A 17,392-nucleotide genomic window follows, 5' to 3' on the forward strand; every position below is an offset into this window, starting at 1 on the left:
ATTAATGAATAAATTATTTAATCGAATCTTGATGAGTCTATTTTCATATAGAAGTAACGAAATGATCATATGGACAGTATGTTAAGAGATATTCAGGTTCTCGTGAGACAGGGCCAGAACGGTTTCTGGATTCCCTGTTCCGACTTTGGAAATTCATTATAAATTAAACAGAGATAATTAGGAGTCATGCCATATATGTACAGATTCCTATCTGAGTCTAGTTTCTATAGAAACAAACGGCATCAGTATTGAAGCTCTGTGCAGGGAGATATCCAAGTCGTAATGCGCAAAGGTCAGTGCAGTCGATCCCTGTAACATGGGAGACTTTGACTAATAAACTGTACTAATTGGCCCTACTAAAAATTATACAAAAATTATACCATATAGCTATATGAGTCTAGTTCCAGGGAAATTTTACGGAACTGGATTTCGAGTTTCAGAACTCAAGATATGATTTTTAAAGCGACTAGTACGCAGATTGGCAGCTTGTCTGGGAAATGTCAAATAAGTGGTTTGAAGTCTATTAACACCTCGTGTTCGACTCTGGCGACGGTCTCGGGTTCGGGGTGTTACAAATATAACTAAGAACACACTATTAATCCTACTCCTACAAAGTTAAATTAAAATTATCCAAAAATTAATACAAGTCTTTAAAATAGAATTTTAACAAATTTCAATCATCCTCCTCCTCATCCCAATGGCGTTCGCCTCATTTCAATCGAGGCTTTTCCCTTTCCTGAGCCATTTCTTGGTGGGAAATCTCACCAATCGAGGGCACTTAGCGAGTTGGGCTCTGGATAATGGGCCCCTTTTGAGTAGAAAATTGTGGCTGAAATGTCGCTACATACTCATCTTCTGTTATTGGGGGATTCTTCGCATCCCCTCCATCTTCGGAGTCCTCCCCTTCGTTACTCCCTCCTTTATCGTGATGGGTTGGTATTGCATCTAATAGATCAGGTCGATAATTCGGGGTTCGCAACCCATTTAGTTTGGCAAACTCCTTAAGTATTCGCCCCGTTTCCTGCATCCACCGGATCATCCTAATAAGTTTATCCTCAATAGTTCTACTTACTCTACTTCTTGTTGATTGCTTCTTTCATTTAAGTGATTCCAGAATATCAATTTTCTCATTCCTTCTCTAGTTTCACTTGGTAATTTTCTTCTTTTGGAGCTTGATATATTGGATATACAACAAATCACCAATTACAATCTTAGTGGGATTCATAAATTGCTCATTTGTGCTCATCTGAACTCTCGCTTTTTGGCACGGTGCCGTGACAAGGTGAGGAAAGAGAAGTCCAATTTTTTGCCCACTTACACAGTGTTTCATCTCTCGGACGATCCATCTTCCTATGCATACCTGTTTCTACTGCAAAATGCTATACAAAAGAATAGCTCAAAAAGTATTAACATTAGAAACATTTAGTGCAGGTAAGATTCTAATACCTATGAATTACATCCACATCTTTCCCATAGGAAACATTATAGCCTGGTTAAAATTCGTTGGAACCCAGTATTTGGTCTATAATTCCAAGTACCCCTACCTTGAATCAAATATTATATGACACTCTCCATATCTATATTCTCAAATTTATGTAAATCAGTACTATTAAGAAAATCGTTTTCATGGTACGGAGCGTCATAAAAATCACATATTTCACTGTGGAATAAGGGAACTTCTACCCTTTAGGCTGTGATGGCAATCACATATACCCCGATTCCATCTAAAATTGTAACACCCCTAACCCGTATTCGTCGTCAGAATAGGGTTACAGAGCATTACCGAAGTTTACATTTCAAAACTATAAAAAATTTTAATCATTTAATGACTCAACATCAATAATAGCAAAGTCAATCAATATCATAAATATTGTCCTTTATACGAGTCCTTGAGGCCCTAAAAACACATTAGAAGCAAGTCGGGACTAAATCGAAAACATATAGAATTTTTTAGAAAAACAGAAATTGCTGAAATTGCAGGGGTCACACGGTCGTGTGACTCACATGACTGAGACACACGACCGTGTCTTAGGCCATGTGGGCATTCGAAATAGGGACTCACGACCGTGTCCCAGCCCGTGTCCGTGCCTGTGTAACTCTCTGACCTGGGTTACACGGCCAAGCCACACGCTCGTGTCCTAGGCCGTGTAACTCTCGAATTGTAACCTTTGAAAACCTATAGGGGACACAAGCCCGTGTGTATGGCTGTGTGGATGAAAATAGGCCATTTCCAAGCCAATTTTCTCACCCAATCATGCATACACTTATAACCAATTTTCCACATATAATCAAGCATTCAAAATCCACCAAATAATGCATCAACATGCTAAATCAATAAGGTATATGTTCACACAACCAATATGCCCAAAAGACACCCCAATAACAAAAACTAAACATGTATTACCATATGCATAGTTTAGCCAAAACTTACCATTTTGTTCACATATCAAATCCACACTCATACTACCAAATTGACCATTTAACATTTAGCACCATTAGCCATATATGTCAACTACATTCTATATACTAAAATGACCACATTTAACCATGTCAAAGAACATACATTTTAAATACCATTTCAACTTCCATCATTTAAGCATAAAAAAGACTACAAAATCAACCATCATAAGTCCACATACAAGAATCAACCTAGCAACCATTTCAACCACTCAAAATACCATAATTACAAGCCAAAACATAATGCCTATAATATCAACCAAAACACCTATACATGTGCATATTTAAACGATTATCACTTAACTTGTTTTCATGCCAAAACATAACATAATTGATACATAACAACCATACAAATTTTGGTCATTTCAAAACATACACCAATTTGACCATATTAACCACAACCAACAAGATATCAATTGTACCTTAAGTACCTCAAAACTAAGGCCACATTTCATGCCATAATTATCAACCAAGATGACATATATATATACCAAACTCATCAATTAAACATTAAACATAGTTCACCTATACATGTCATTATAACCTTAACCAAGACATCAAAATCTACCGATATAATCGCTGGATAGTGTGACAGATCTCCGACAAGCTTTCAATAATCTAAAAAGTAAAGGAAAAATAGCTACGTCAGAACAGAATGCTTAGTAAGATCGTATAAAATTTAGTCATATCAATCCATTTCAAATATGAAATTTATACAAATAAAGAATAATCTTATACCAATATCGCAAGATTCATGAAACCATATTCAACAACTCACAAAGTGAATAAATCCATAACACCACATATACATATCATCCCTAGCATCATGGGATTTTATAAAACTTTAAACCATTTCCAAATTTTCTTACTTTCATATGCATTTCATTACTTTCCATTGCATTTACTTTCTTTAACTTAAATAACAACACCAATTCAACTCATCATTCTTTTCTCATCATTTTACACTTAAAGTATGAACTTACTATTTCATTACCTTTCCACACCCGTTTCATATGCATAACACACAAGACATAAGCATATCATCAACTATAGCCACAAGCTAGTGCATTTAGACATAACTCTTTTGGAATTAACCACATGATAAACCATTTCATAAGAAATTACATAATTTAAACCTTACCACTCTTTCATGAACACAAGCATATTTCCATTTGGGCACTTACCATTTCAATGCATAACTTTATAAGTCAACATAATACAATCCAACCAATAGCTTGGCACATGCCTAAGCATCAAACAACAACACATGTTAGCATACTTGAACATATTTCATATGAATTCAACATGGATAACCATTATACTTGAATATGATTCATTTGGATATAACATCCTTCATAACATAACATACTCTCCATATATCTCATCATTTCAATGTATTTCATATATACATGTATTTGTTCGTATTGAACATTTACCGTTTCCTTTCCAATTAATGCCCGTTGAACCGTTTAGGATACTATTGGATACTCGGGATAGCTCACACAAAGTGTGCTAACTCATATAAATGTAATCTGTCAATTCCTATACATATATGCTCACACGATTTGTGAATAAGTATACTCACACGAGCTGTGAAAATGGGCCTGCTCACACGAGTTGTGGGTCAAAACGTAGCTACATGATGCTGCTCATAATAGTTGTGGCGTATCCGCAACACATGCCGGAACTCAGCCATCAGTAGGACATTCAAGACCAGCACCCAAATCATGTAAACCCTAATGACATATCATTTGTATCCTATGAATTACTAAGGTTCAAACAGGGCTCGGTAGTCGTCGTACGTCGTTGGATTTACATCATTTCATAACATGATAAATTGTATAATAACATATATATTGATTTATTTTCAAACAAATCATATAATAAAATTCAATTTAATCAACATTATACATAGTATAGTTCATACGAGCTTACCTAGTTAAACTGCAAAAATGTCAAAGTATAGGAGCACTTTGGTAATTTTCTATTCTCCTTAATTTTCCACCCGATCTTGATCTAAATTAATAATTTCATTCAATCAATTAATTTAGACAGTAAAATAATGTACTTTATGCAATTTCTCTCAATTTCTCAAATTTGAAATTTTTACAAAATTGCCCCTAAGGTTTTACTTTTATTCAATTTAGTCCCTAATCCCAAAACATGCAAATTAACCATTTTTAATGACAAATTATAACATTCAAAAATTCATGGCACCCATATCAACCCACATTTGCAATAATTTTACCTCAAATCCATGAAATTTTTTATTTTAAGAAATTAGTCCCTAATCGGTAAATTCATCAAAAATCACTTAACAAAATACTTTTAAATACCAACTAATATTTCAAATTTATCATTTAACATGAAAAATCACAATATTCATCAATGGAAACATTCACAATCTTTAACAGTTTCAAAATCGAAGGTACGGGCTAGTTGGACCTCGTTGCAACGATCTCAAAAATAAAAAAATATTGAAAACTAGACTAAAACGGGCTTACATGCATCATCACAAGGTAAGCCGAATCTTCAAGGTTTTCCATGGAGTTTTTATCCAGTCAAAATCGATGAAGAAGACATTAAGATGATGATAAACATTTTGGTTTTATTTTATTTTAATTTAATTATCAAATTACCATTTTAACCTTGATTAATAATTTAATAAAACACCAATCTCATGCCTATAATTGTCCACTAACTTCTTGAATGGTCTAATTACCATTTAATTCCCTTTTCCTTTATTCAATTAACCATTTAATCACTCAAATCAAAACTGAACAAATTTTACATCTTTTACAATTTAGTCCTTTTTAATTAATTAACTATCGAAACGTTAAAATTTTTCAACAAAATTTTAATAACACCTTAATGGCACTCCATAAATATTTATAAAAATATTTACGTCTCAGTTTATAGAAACGAGGTCCCGATACCTTATTTTCTAAAACCACTTGACCTGAGGGTCTTACCACTCGAACTTAATAAATCGCATAAATAATATAAATTATCAAATTAAAAACCTTTTCAAAGTCACAATTAACTCATAAATATTAAATAATAATATTTACAAACTTACTCGTTAGATTTGGTGTCCCCGAAACCACTGTTTCCGACACCAATGAAAAACGGGCTGTTACACGAACTATTTGGTGTTTAAAAGATGCATAAAATTGATGAACTACAGGAATAACTGCATTTTCACTAGGAGTGATACAGAATTGATCCAATGGTGGTATCAAACTAAAGTCCATATTTCTTGGCAATGGACCATAGAAGGTTCGAACCCTCACTCCTATATAAAAGGTCTCCCCTGCGACTCAAGAAAATATTTTGTTAGTCTAGTAACCTTGTCTTTGATCTAACTGTAATATTTTAATGAATTGGCTAGCAGAATATACAATTTTGTACAGTTAGTAATAGTTTTTACATAAAAATGTTAGATCTTGCTACTGGTGATAGCTGTCGTTATGACCACCAGATTAAATCCGTTATTTAACCAACACTAACTGGTAATATAGGGTAAATAGGGAATCGTCCCACGAAGAAGCTCGTTTTAAATCTATTTGAAGGGAATTGTAACTAAGGTAATAAAAAATGCAGACAAGAAAGAAAAATGGGGGGGTTTGCTAATAATGATCTATAGTAACGAATAAATTATAGCTTAAATTGTGATTGCTAAAAAATTATCAAATTAAAGAGAAAGAATGCTTAGTTATTGACGCCTTAATCCACCAAGCACAAGTCCTTCGCGAACTTAAATTATTTTAGCAGTCCAATCTAGCAACAAGGCTGAAAATTCACTTACGAAGTGAATTCCTACCCCAAGTAAATTTAAATTCAATTAGAGAACATTCGTAATTGAAGTCCTACCTTTAATTATTCTTTATTGACTAATTAAAAGTGCATTCAGAAATTTAGAGACTTCACCTTGTGTTAATTAAAGAAAATCCTCCAGCGGCTTCCAAAATTAAATCTGTAGTTGCTTCAATTAGCGGTATGCCAATTAATCATCACCAGTTCTAAATGTAATTAAGAAATTCGATTACTCAATTGCACTTAGATGATTATGAGAAAAGTCCTAAATTAAGTAGGTGATCAATCTAATTGATTTAGAAAAATTCCTTGAACGATAAAACAAGCAACTCAAGAATGCAAAATCCAAAGTTAAACAAAATAAATCTTCAAATACTTTGTGCTAGGTTTCATAAGTGTCTAACTAAGCTTGAATATCCTAACCACTCATAGCAATTGAAGCGAAACAAGAATCACTTGCAAACAGCATAAATTACAAACTGAATCTTGGAGAAGAAAATTCCTCAAATCATCGAGCTTCCCTTCTTTTGATTAGCTGAAATTTTGGGCTACTACTTCAACTGTTTGGTCGGCTTTTGCTGGTTCAATTTGAGGTTTTCCTTTGCTCGAGTGCCACGCCCCTCTGCTGCTGTATATTTTTTTTCTCTCCCCTTTTCAACTGTTGTTCATCTCTATTTATGGAATAATAACCTCCAACAATTCAAAACTAAATTTGATCTTATCCCCCTTTTTCTAGCTGAACCTGTCGCATAAAAATAGCTTCAGCTTAGTAGAGTTTAACTTTAAATTGAACTCTTCAAGGCTGATTTGATTTCCTTGAATCAATTGGAGTCGGCCACCGCTAGCAAGAAGGAAAATTGGAGAATTAAAAATAATTCTCCTTGCCAACCGTTTGTACATTCGGCCTGCTGCTTTTCTATTGGACCGAGTTTTGTCCCAATATTAATTTAATTCCTTTAACCAGCATATGATTGTCATTCAGCAGCTTATTCATGCAGATTAAACTCCAAATTGAGCCCATACGGACATCCAAATGTCCCTCACCTGCATATGACTTAAAAATTTAACATTAAATTATTGAATTGGAGCAAAAATACATTATTACGGCATGGGATGTTCTTGCTGTAATTTAGACTAATTTAAAATTAAATTCCTCAAAATTTAATCAATAATTTAAATAATTTAGTTGGATAAATTAAGCTCAAAATTGAACTTAGCAAACTCCCCCATACTTAAGCTATTGATCGTCCCTGAGCAATCAAGTTGAAAAGAATGAAGAAAAATTTCAAGAAAATCAAGACTAATCAAGAGTTGTTGCATCGCCCATACTTGGGATGAATTTTGAAATCAACAATTTAGATTTTGGTTAATTTAGAAGAGGAAATTAATCATGCGTCTTTGATCAATTCTCACCGGAAGAATAATTATTAACACTCCTCACTCATTGTGTTTAGGCTAGTATAATGCTCTCAAATTGAAATTGATCGTAATTAACCACCATAGGCTTGCTTGTCCATCTTACCTATAACATAACACATAAAATTCCATAAATATAATCGAGGCTAAATAAAGGTTGTAATGGGGCCGAGGTAATGTGCAGTGGACGGGAGGAATTTATTTGAATGGTGGAGCTAGTTCTCTTAGGCTAGTGAAACCATTCGAAAGTCATCAATTCCCTTGTTTCTCTTCTTTTTTTTTGTTTTTTTTTCTTTCAAAACAGATGACTAATCAGCCTTTCATCGTTTCCATCTCCATACCACTTGATTCAACCGATCCATTTCATGCTTCGTTCATAGGAAGGCTGCAACTTATTGATATTAATTTTTTTCCTTCTCTTTTTTTCTTTCAAGAAAATCAGCCCTTAATTTCTAGCTAAAAACCACCCCATATTGGCCAAAATATGTCGAAGATGAACTTCCAAACTGAATTACCTAGCCTAAGAAGGTGAGTTGATTCAGGCTTTGGTTTAATTTCTACAGGTACATAAAAACAAAGTAGGAAATTAAGGCTTCAAATTTGCTAACTAATTGGAATGTCAAGGTTGGCTTTTATGAGTAATCGTGGCTTAATTCCTAATGCCTCTTAAATCATATTAATGTAAATCAAATGTATTACTAAACTTGATAAGATCTAAAGCAAGTTCTAGAGTAATTGATATTCGATAACAAGAATCACACATGAATGAATAATAACCTCTCAAGTTGGCATGGATGTCCCAACTTACGCTCTAGGCTCAAATTCCTCACAAGGACAACATAATTGATCAATTAAGCAGACTAAAAATTTTTATTATTAACCAAAATCAGTCAATTGAAAACAAAATTTACCCGACCAATCGACATACAACCACCCCAATCAACTTGAATTCATGAAATGCATCTTCATTCTTTTATTTTAATATTTTCCTAAAGAAAATCTAACAAGTCTTATTCATGAAAGTTGCTAAAAACAAAACAAGCATCAAATACGTTAGAAAATCAATGAATTGATTCTCCCCCATACTTAATGTTTGCATTGCCCCTAATGCAAAAGAGAATTAAAATTAAAAATTTACTTAATGGAAAGAAACAATAATAACAGAAAAGATAAAAGAAAATTTCCCTGAATATGTGGGTTGCCTCCCACAAGCGCCTTTGTTTTTAAGTCGTTGGCTCGACATTGCAATTCCTCATGGATCCTCAAGATTGATCTCCTCCATCCAAGAAGCTCGCTCCCGTTCATAAAAATGTTTCAACCTGTGACCATTTACTTTGAAAATTTTATTAGTATAGAGGCTCCGAATTTCGACTGCCCCATGATGATGCACCTCGGTTATTATAAACGGTCCAAGCCATCTTGATTTCAACTTACCGAAGAACAGTTTATGCTTAGAATTAAATAATAATACCTTTTCCCCTACCTTGAATTATTTGCGAACCAGCTTTGAGTCATGAAATGCCTTCAACTTACCTTTGTAGATGACCGAATTGTCATAGGCCTCCAAGCACAACTCCTCCAATTCTTGCAGCTTTAACTTGCGCTCTTCCCTTGCCAAACTATAATCCAGATTGCATTACTTAACAGCCCAAAATGTCATATGTTCAAGCTCTACGGGAAGATGACACGCCTTCCCAAAAACAACCCTATAAGGCGACATCCCTATTGGCGTTTTGGAAGCTGTTCGAACAGCCCACAATGCTTCATCTAACCCTTGGCTCCAATCTTTCCTATTAGGCTTCACAATTTTCTCTAAAATTCCCTTAATTTCCTTGTTACTACTCTCGGCTTGCCCATTGGTTTGAGGGTGATAAGCTGTCGACACTTTGTGGGTGACACCAAATTGTGCAAATAAAGCTTTCAAGGTTCTATTATAGAAATGTGTTCCCTTGTCACTGATTATAGCCCTTGGTACCCCATATCAATTTAAAATGTTGGTCTTAAGAAGTTTCACCACAGTTCTAGCATCATCGACCCTCGTTGGAAATGCTTCTACCCATTTCGACAAGTAATCAACACACACAAGAATGTATAGATAACCGAAAGAAGAAGGAAAAGGGCCCATAAAATCAATACCCCATACATCAAATATATCACAAACATAGAAATTATGTAATGGCATTTGATTTCTGCTACTTAAATTGTCAGTTTTTTGACATGATGTGCAATTTTTACAAAATGCATATGAATCTTTATGAATGGTTGGCCAAAATAACCCACACTCAAGTATTTTATGAGCTATTCTCTTAGGCCCAAAATGTCCTCCACCCTCTCGAGAAAGACAAAAATTAAGCACCGAATCTATCTCACTATCATCAACACAACACCTAATTATTTGGTCACTACAAAATCGCCAAAGGTATGGCTCTTCCCATAAGTAAAATCGGGCTTGACTTCTAATTTTTTCTTTTAAATGTCTAGGTGCATTCGTAGGGAACTCTTTAGTCACTAAGTAGTTCACTATGTCGGCATACCATGGTAAAACACTAGACACACTATAAAGTCTCTCATCGGGAAATAAATCACTTGGCTCATTCCTCAAAATTCCAGTTTCTATCCTACTTAAATGATCGGCCACAAGGTTCTCTTTACCTTTCTTATCTTTAATTTCCAGGTCAAATTCCTGCAGCAGCAAAATCCATCTAATCAATCTAGGCTTGGCTTCTTTTTTATGCAACAAATATTTAAGAGCACTATGGTCAGAAAATACAACAACTTTGACTCCTAACAAATATGCTCTAAATTTTTCTAAGGCAAAAACTATGGTATAGAGCTCTTATTCAGTCGTGGTGTAATTGCATTGAGCTGGGTTTAATAGCTCGCTAGCATACCTAATAATATAAGACTCCCTACCATTTCTTTGCCCAAGTGCCGCACCAACAGCCCTATGACTAGCATCACATAAAATCTCGAAGGGTGATGCATAATTCGGTCCTTGAATGATAGGAGCCGTGATTAATTTCAATTTCAATTCATCAAAAGATTTTTTGCAATTCTCATTAAATTCAAATGTGACATTCTTACGTAGCAATGCACACAAAGATGACGATATTTCCAAAAAAATCTTAATGAACCGACGGTAAAAACCTACATGTCCCAAGAAGGATCGAATTCCTTTCACAGTAATTGGATAAGGAAGATTTTTAATTACCTCGAATTTGGCTTGGTCGACTTCTAATCCTTTAACTGAGACGACATGTCCCAACACTACACCTTTCTCAACCATGAAATGGCATTTCTCAAAATTCAATATCAGATTAGTTTCAATGCAACGTCTAAGAACTAACACAAGATGATGCAAACATTGATCAAATGAATCACTATAAACAGTAAAGTCATCCATGAACACCTCCATTAAATGTGAAATAAAATTTGAAAATATGCTCGTTATACCTCTTTGAAAAGTGGCTGGTGCGTTGCACAATCCGAAAGGCATTCTCTTGAAGGAGTAAGTTCCAAACGGGCAAGTGAAGGTGGTCTTCTCTTGATCCTCGGGTGCGATGGGTACCTGTAGATAACCTGAATAGCCATCTAAAAAACATAAATGTGAGCGACCAGCTAGCCTTTCTAACATTTGATCCATGGATGGGAGGGGGTAGTGGTCTGTTTTAGTGGCTTTATTCAGCTTCCTATAATCTATACAAACCCGCCAACCGTTCTGCACCCTTGTAGGAATTTCCAACCCTTCTTCATTGGTAACTATTGTGATTCCTCCCTTCTTAGGTACAACATGAATTGGACTTACCCATTTTGAATCAGCTATAGGATAAATGACATCAGCTTCCAACCATTTTAGAATTTTAGTCTTAACTACCTCCATCATTGGTGGATTCAATCGGCGTTGGGGGTCTCTTTTGGGGATTGAATCTGGTTCTAAGGCTATCTTACGAGTACATAAAGTCGTATTGAGGCCCCGAATATCGGCTAGTGTCCAATCGAAGGCTTCTTTATGCTCCCTAAGAACTCTAAGCAACTTAGATTCTTGCATCTCGGTTAAAGCATTCGACACTATCAATGGTAAAGTTTGATTTTCCCCCAAATAAATGTACTACAAATTTTTGGGCAGCGTTTTTAACTCCAATTTAGGTGGTGAAATCAATGAAGGAACTTGCTTATCAGTCGCCGTAAGGTCAGGGAGGATCGGCTTGAATCGTGTCAATTTGGGCGAGTCTAATGCACAAACTGAGTCAATTAAAGAATCAGAAACGATAAATTCTTGCTCATCAATATAAAAACTGCTCTTAGCCAGAACGCTTTTCAACTCGTCCTCATCCCCTAATTCATAGACATCTTGAACAAAATTGTCAATCACATCAAGAGTAAATACGGAATTAATATCAGTGGGATATCTCATAGCATCAAATATATTAAATTTAATTATCTCACCATCAAATTCCATAGTTAAATTCCCTTTATGCACATCAATTTTCGTTCTAGCTATCTTAAGAAAAGGTCTTCCTAAGAGTAAGGGCACATCAATTGAATTATCATTAGGTCCCATGTCTAAAACATAAAAATCAGCTAGAAAGACTAACTCATTTACTTGCACTAGAACATCTTCTAAAACACCATCAGGGTAGGCATTACTCCTATCTGCAAGTTGAATTATCAGTCCTGTGTCTTTTAATGCACCTAATTGAACCCTATCGTAGATACTCCTAGGCATGACATTTATAGAAGCTCCCAAATCAGGCATAGCTCTATCAAGTTTAAGGTCTCCTATCTTACAAGGTATCGAAAACATTCCCGGATCTTTGCATTTAGTTGGGAGTTTCTTTTGAAATACCGCAGAGACATTTTTGTCTAAGCTAATTTTTTCATTTCCAATTAATTTCCTTTTAGATGTGCATAATTCTTTCAAAAACTTAGCATATCTAGGCACTTGTTTTATTGCATCAATCAATAGAATATTAACTTGTACCTTGCGGAAAGTCTCTAGAATTTCGGCATTGACATCGTCTGACTTTTCCTTCCCCAAACACTGTGGAAATGGTGCCTTTGGCACATAAGACCGAGGTTGATTATTAGTGTTCTGACTTGCCTGTGCTCGAAGCTCGGGAACCCTCGTTTCTTGTTCAAAATTTGCTGCATCGTGCGAAGCAGTGGGCTGTTGTAAACGTGATTTCCCTGCTTCCTTTGGTGCTACTTGCAACGGTTGTAAATCAGCCTTTGGCAAGGCTAAGTTTTCCCCTCCAATATCACTAAATCGAACCTTTTGTACCTCAGTGTCGTCTTCCTTGTCGCTATTTTGGACCTTCTATAGTATCGATATCAACTCCTTCCCACTTCGTAAGGTTATAGCACTGACATTATCCCTCGAATTTGCCACGGGCTGTGATGGTAACCGATTATTTACCTGTGCTTGCAAGTTCCCAAGATTTACGTCGGTCGACGAGGCTCTGGTTAGCAACTGCTTCACTGCCGATTCCAAATACTGAAACCTTCCATCGGTTTCTTTCTTCTGGTCAGCCATCATCTTCATCATTTGTTCAAGCATGGTATGGGTCTTGGCTTCGGCACTCAAGTTTTGATGGGTTGGTTGTGACATATTATATGGTCGGAAATTTTGCTGCTCAAATCCTTGAGGCGTAGCTTGATTTTGATATCTAAGATTAGGGTGATCTCTCCATCCCTCATTATAAGTAGCCGAGTATGGATCATACCTCCTCTGATTTGGAAAGACGACGTTAGCTTCCCCTTCCTGTAATGTCAGACACATATTTGTGGTATGTCCCTCTAAACAACAAATGCCATATAGTGAAGCTTTCGCAGTACCTCCAGTCATCAACTTACTTACCATAGTCGTTAAATTAGCTAATTGAGTCTCCATCATACTCGACTGGCCCTCATCTATTTGTTTACCCAAATCGGACCTCCTGAGACTGAATTGTTGTGTATTTTACGCCATATTAGCGATCAAATTTTGGGCTTGCTCAGGAGTTTTATCAACCAATGCACCTCGACTCGCGGCATCAATCATTCCTCGATCTTGTGGCGTCAGACCTTCATAAAAATATTGCACTAAAAGCTGCTCGCTAAGCTGATGCTGTGGACAAATCGCACATAGCCGTTTAAATCTTTCCCAGTACTTATATAGTGACTCACCTACCAGCTACTTATTCCACAAATTTCTTTCCTAATCGACCCTATCCTTGATGCCGGAAAATAATTCTCAAGGAAAGCCTTATGTAACCCTGTCCAAGTTGTGAATGAACCTGGCGGCATGTAAAATAACCAGTCCTTCGCCAAACCTTGTAACGAGAAAGGGAAGGCTCAAAGCTTGATTTGTTCCTCTTCAATGCCATCTGGTTGCATAATTGAACAAGTAATTAAAAATTCATTAATATGACGGTAAGGGTCCTCACCTGGTAGTCCATTGAATTTCGGTAACAAATTCAGAAATCCCGAATTGAGTTTTAATGGCCTATCAAGGGTGGGATAAGTGATAGATGGTGGTTGTGCAGCCAAGTTAGGCGCGGCCAATTGCTTCAAGGTCTGGTTGGCCATGTTGATATCCTCTGAAACGTTATGCTCAACGTGGAGGTAGGGATATTCAGCTTGCTGATCGGTAATGTTAACAGGGTCTTTCGATGTTTGGCGTCCGCTCCTTAATAACATGTACTATAGGGTCTAATCCACCTGCATAGACAAAAACAAGAAAACAAAATAAGTTCTGCAAATCAAATAGATTTGACTACGTCGCTTCCCCGGCAACGGTGCCAAAATTTGATAGATGTCATTATGACCACCAGATTAAACCCGTTATTTAACCAACATTAACAGGTAATATAGGGTAAATAGGGAATCGTCCCACGAAGAATCTCGCTTTAAATCTATTTGAAGGGAATTGTAACTAAGGTAATGTAAAATGCAGACAAGAAAGAAAAATAGGGGGGTTTGCTAATAATGATCTATAATAACGAATAAATTGTAGCTTAAATTGTGATTGCTGAAAAATTGTCAAATTAAAGAGAAAGAATGCTTAGTTATTGACGCCTTAATCCACCAAGCACAAGTCCTTCGCGAGCTTAAATTATTTTAGCCGTCCAATCTAGCAACAAGGCTGAAAATTCACTTACGAAGTGAATTCCTACCGCAAGTAAATTTAAATTCAATTAGAGAACATTCGTAATTGAAGTCCTACCTTTAATTATTCTTTGTTGACTAATTAAAAGTGCATTCAGAAATTTAGAGACTTCACCTTGTGTTAATTAAAGAAAATCCTCCAGCGGCTTCCAAAATTAAATCCGTAGTTGCTTCAATTAGCGGAATGCCAATTAATCATCACCAGTTCTAAATGTAATTAAGAAATTCAATTACTCAATTGCACTTAGATGATTATGAGAAAAGTCCTAAATTAAGTAGGTGATCAATCTAATTGATTTAGAAAAATTCCTTGAACGATAAAACAAGCAACTCAAGAATGCCAAATCCAAAGTTAAACAAAATAAATCTTCAAATACCTTGTGCTAGGTTTCATAAGTGTCTAACTAAGCTTGAATATCCTAACCACTCATAGCAATTGAAATGAAACAAGAATCACTTGCAAACAGCATAAATTACAAACTGAATCTTGGAGAAGAAAATTCCTCAAATCGTCGAGCTTCCCTTCTTTTGATTAGCTGAAATTTTGGGCTGCTACTTCAACTGCTTGGTCGGCTTTTGCTGGTTCAATTTGAGGTTTTCCTTTGCTCGAGTGCCACGCCCCTCTGCTGCTGTATATTTTTTTTCTCTCCCCTTTTCAACTGCTGGTCATCTCTATTTATGGAATAATAACCTCCAACAATTCAAAATTAAATTTGATCTTATCCCCCTTTTTCTAGCTGAACCCGTCGCATAAAAATAGCTTCAGCTTAGTAGAGTTTAACTTTAAATTGAACTCTTCAAGGCTGATTTCATTTCCTTGAATCAATTGGAGTCGGCCACCACTAGCAAGAAGGAAATTTGGAGAATTAAAAATAATTCTCCTTGCCAACCGTTTGTACATTTGGCCTGCTACTTTTCTATTGGATCGAATTTTGTCCCAATATTAATTTAATTCCTTCAACCAGCATATGATCATCATTCAGCAGCTTATTCATGCAGATTAAACTCCAAATTGAGCCCATACGGACATCCAAATGTCCCTCACCTGCAGATGAGTTAAAAATTTTAACATTAAATTATTGAATTGGAGCAAAAATACATTATTACGACATGGGATGTTCTTGCTGTAATTTAGACTAATGTAAAATTCAATTACTCAAAATTTAATCAATAATTTAAATAGTTTAGTTGGATAAATTAAGCTCAAAATTGAACTTAACAACTGGACTCATTCGTCAGCTCAGTCAATATACACCGCGGTGCTTCCTGTAGGTTATCTCTGTCTGTATTGGTCAAATACTCATCGTGCCATTCTATTCATCTGCAATTGTATATCTCCCTGAACGTGCCTTTTCGGCTTGCCTTAACAGCCGACAATTCTTTCCGCAGATCATAGCTATTAATTTTTTGTAGTACCATGTAACCACACAACCACTTTAATTTTTGCTTAACATTCTTGCTTCATGAGAAGGTTGAGAATTGCGGTTCATACTCATCGCTCATTATGTTTCTGCCCATCTCATCGATCAAGAATAGCTTTTCAGGAGTTCTTAAGGTGATGATTGGCAAAGAATTTTTAACTACCTCACTTGGATTCTAAATTTGCGACATTTTGAATTTTTCCATTTGTTTATAGATAGTTTCATTGAATGGCTCTTGTAATGACTGAACATTCCGAGATGCTTGCAGCTCGATGCCTATGCTCATCAATTGTCCAGCTTTATTGAGGCTTGCTATTTGACGATAGGTCCTATATATATATTTCTAATTATGATAAGCATTTGAAAAATTCCTAGACCATCGAATTCCTGAGGTGCATGGTTTATGACGAAGGACATGCAAAGGATAGTCAATTCAGGTTTATTAGCCGGAACTACTGGTTTCTCTTTATTTTTCTATGTGAATTCTTGAATTGACAGACATTCTTCCACTAGATCAGCCATGACTACTATTGTCTCCATTGGTTGGTCTCTGTTGTGCTACTTTTCTGTTCCAGACTTATTGGAAGAACTCAAAATTCCTGGAATAATGAGTTCTATGCCTATCTGATTCTTCGGTTCACTGGCCATTTCCCCTACTAGATCTATACCTTATTCTGTTGTTGTTTTGTTCATCTTATCTGAATATTCTTTTTTCTGCTCAAACGAATAACAGTTTAGGAACTAGTTTAGGAGTTCCTTTCACTCACAAGCATCTTTAATAACATTCTCTCCTTTGCTCAATTCTAGCCTTGGCACATCTTGATGCATTTATTAGAGTATACTAATGTGATTGTTATCATATTGGGAAAGAGCTAGGGTTTCTCCTCGAACTTGACTTAGTTCTAGAATTAATAATTGTTGGTTCTCCTGTATCTCCCAGTCTTCATAGAATCCCTCTTTGTAAATATTGGCATCGTAATCTAAGTTTTCATCTGACCATATATAATGGAAACTATCCATTCTCCTGTTGACCGGTCTACTTTATCTACTATGTCTGTAATTCTAATTTGGAATGCGCACTAAGGGGTTCCTAAGAAAAATAGATAAGTAATAGTGAAGTTAGTTAGTTGAATAAT

The 17,392-nt window shown here is 35.7% G+C and overlaps 1 pseudogene; it reads right to left on the reverse strand.

The window, feature by feature from the left end:
• Positions 1–551: 551 nt before the first annotated feature.
• Positions 552–17,392, reverse strand: part of LOC107908008 (uncharacterized) — a 75,711-nt pseudogene continuing 58,870 nt past the window's right edge.

This window comes from Gossypium hirsutum, chromosome D02 (genome assembly GCF_007990345.1).
Source record: "Gossypium hirsutum isolate 1008001.06 chromosome D02, Gossypium_hirsutum_v2.1, whole genome shotgun sequence".
NCBI lineage: Eukaryota > Viridiplantae > Streptophyta > Magnoliopsida > Malvales > Malvaceae > Gossypium > Gossypium hirsutum.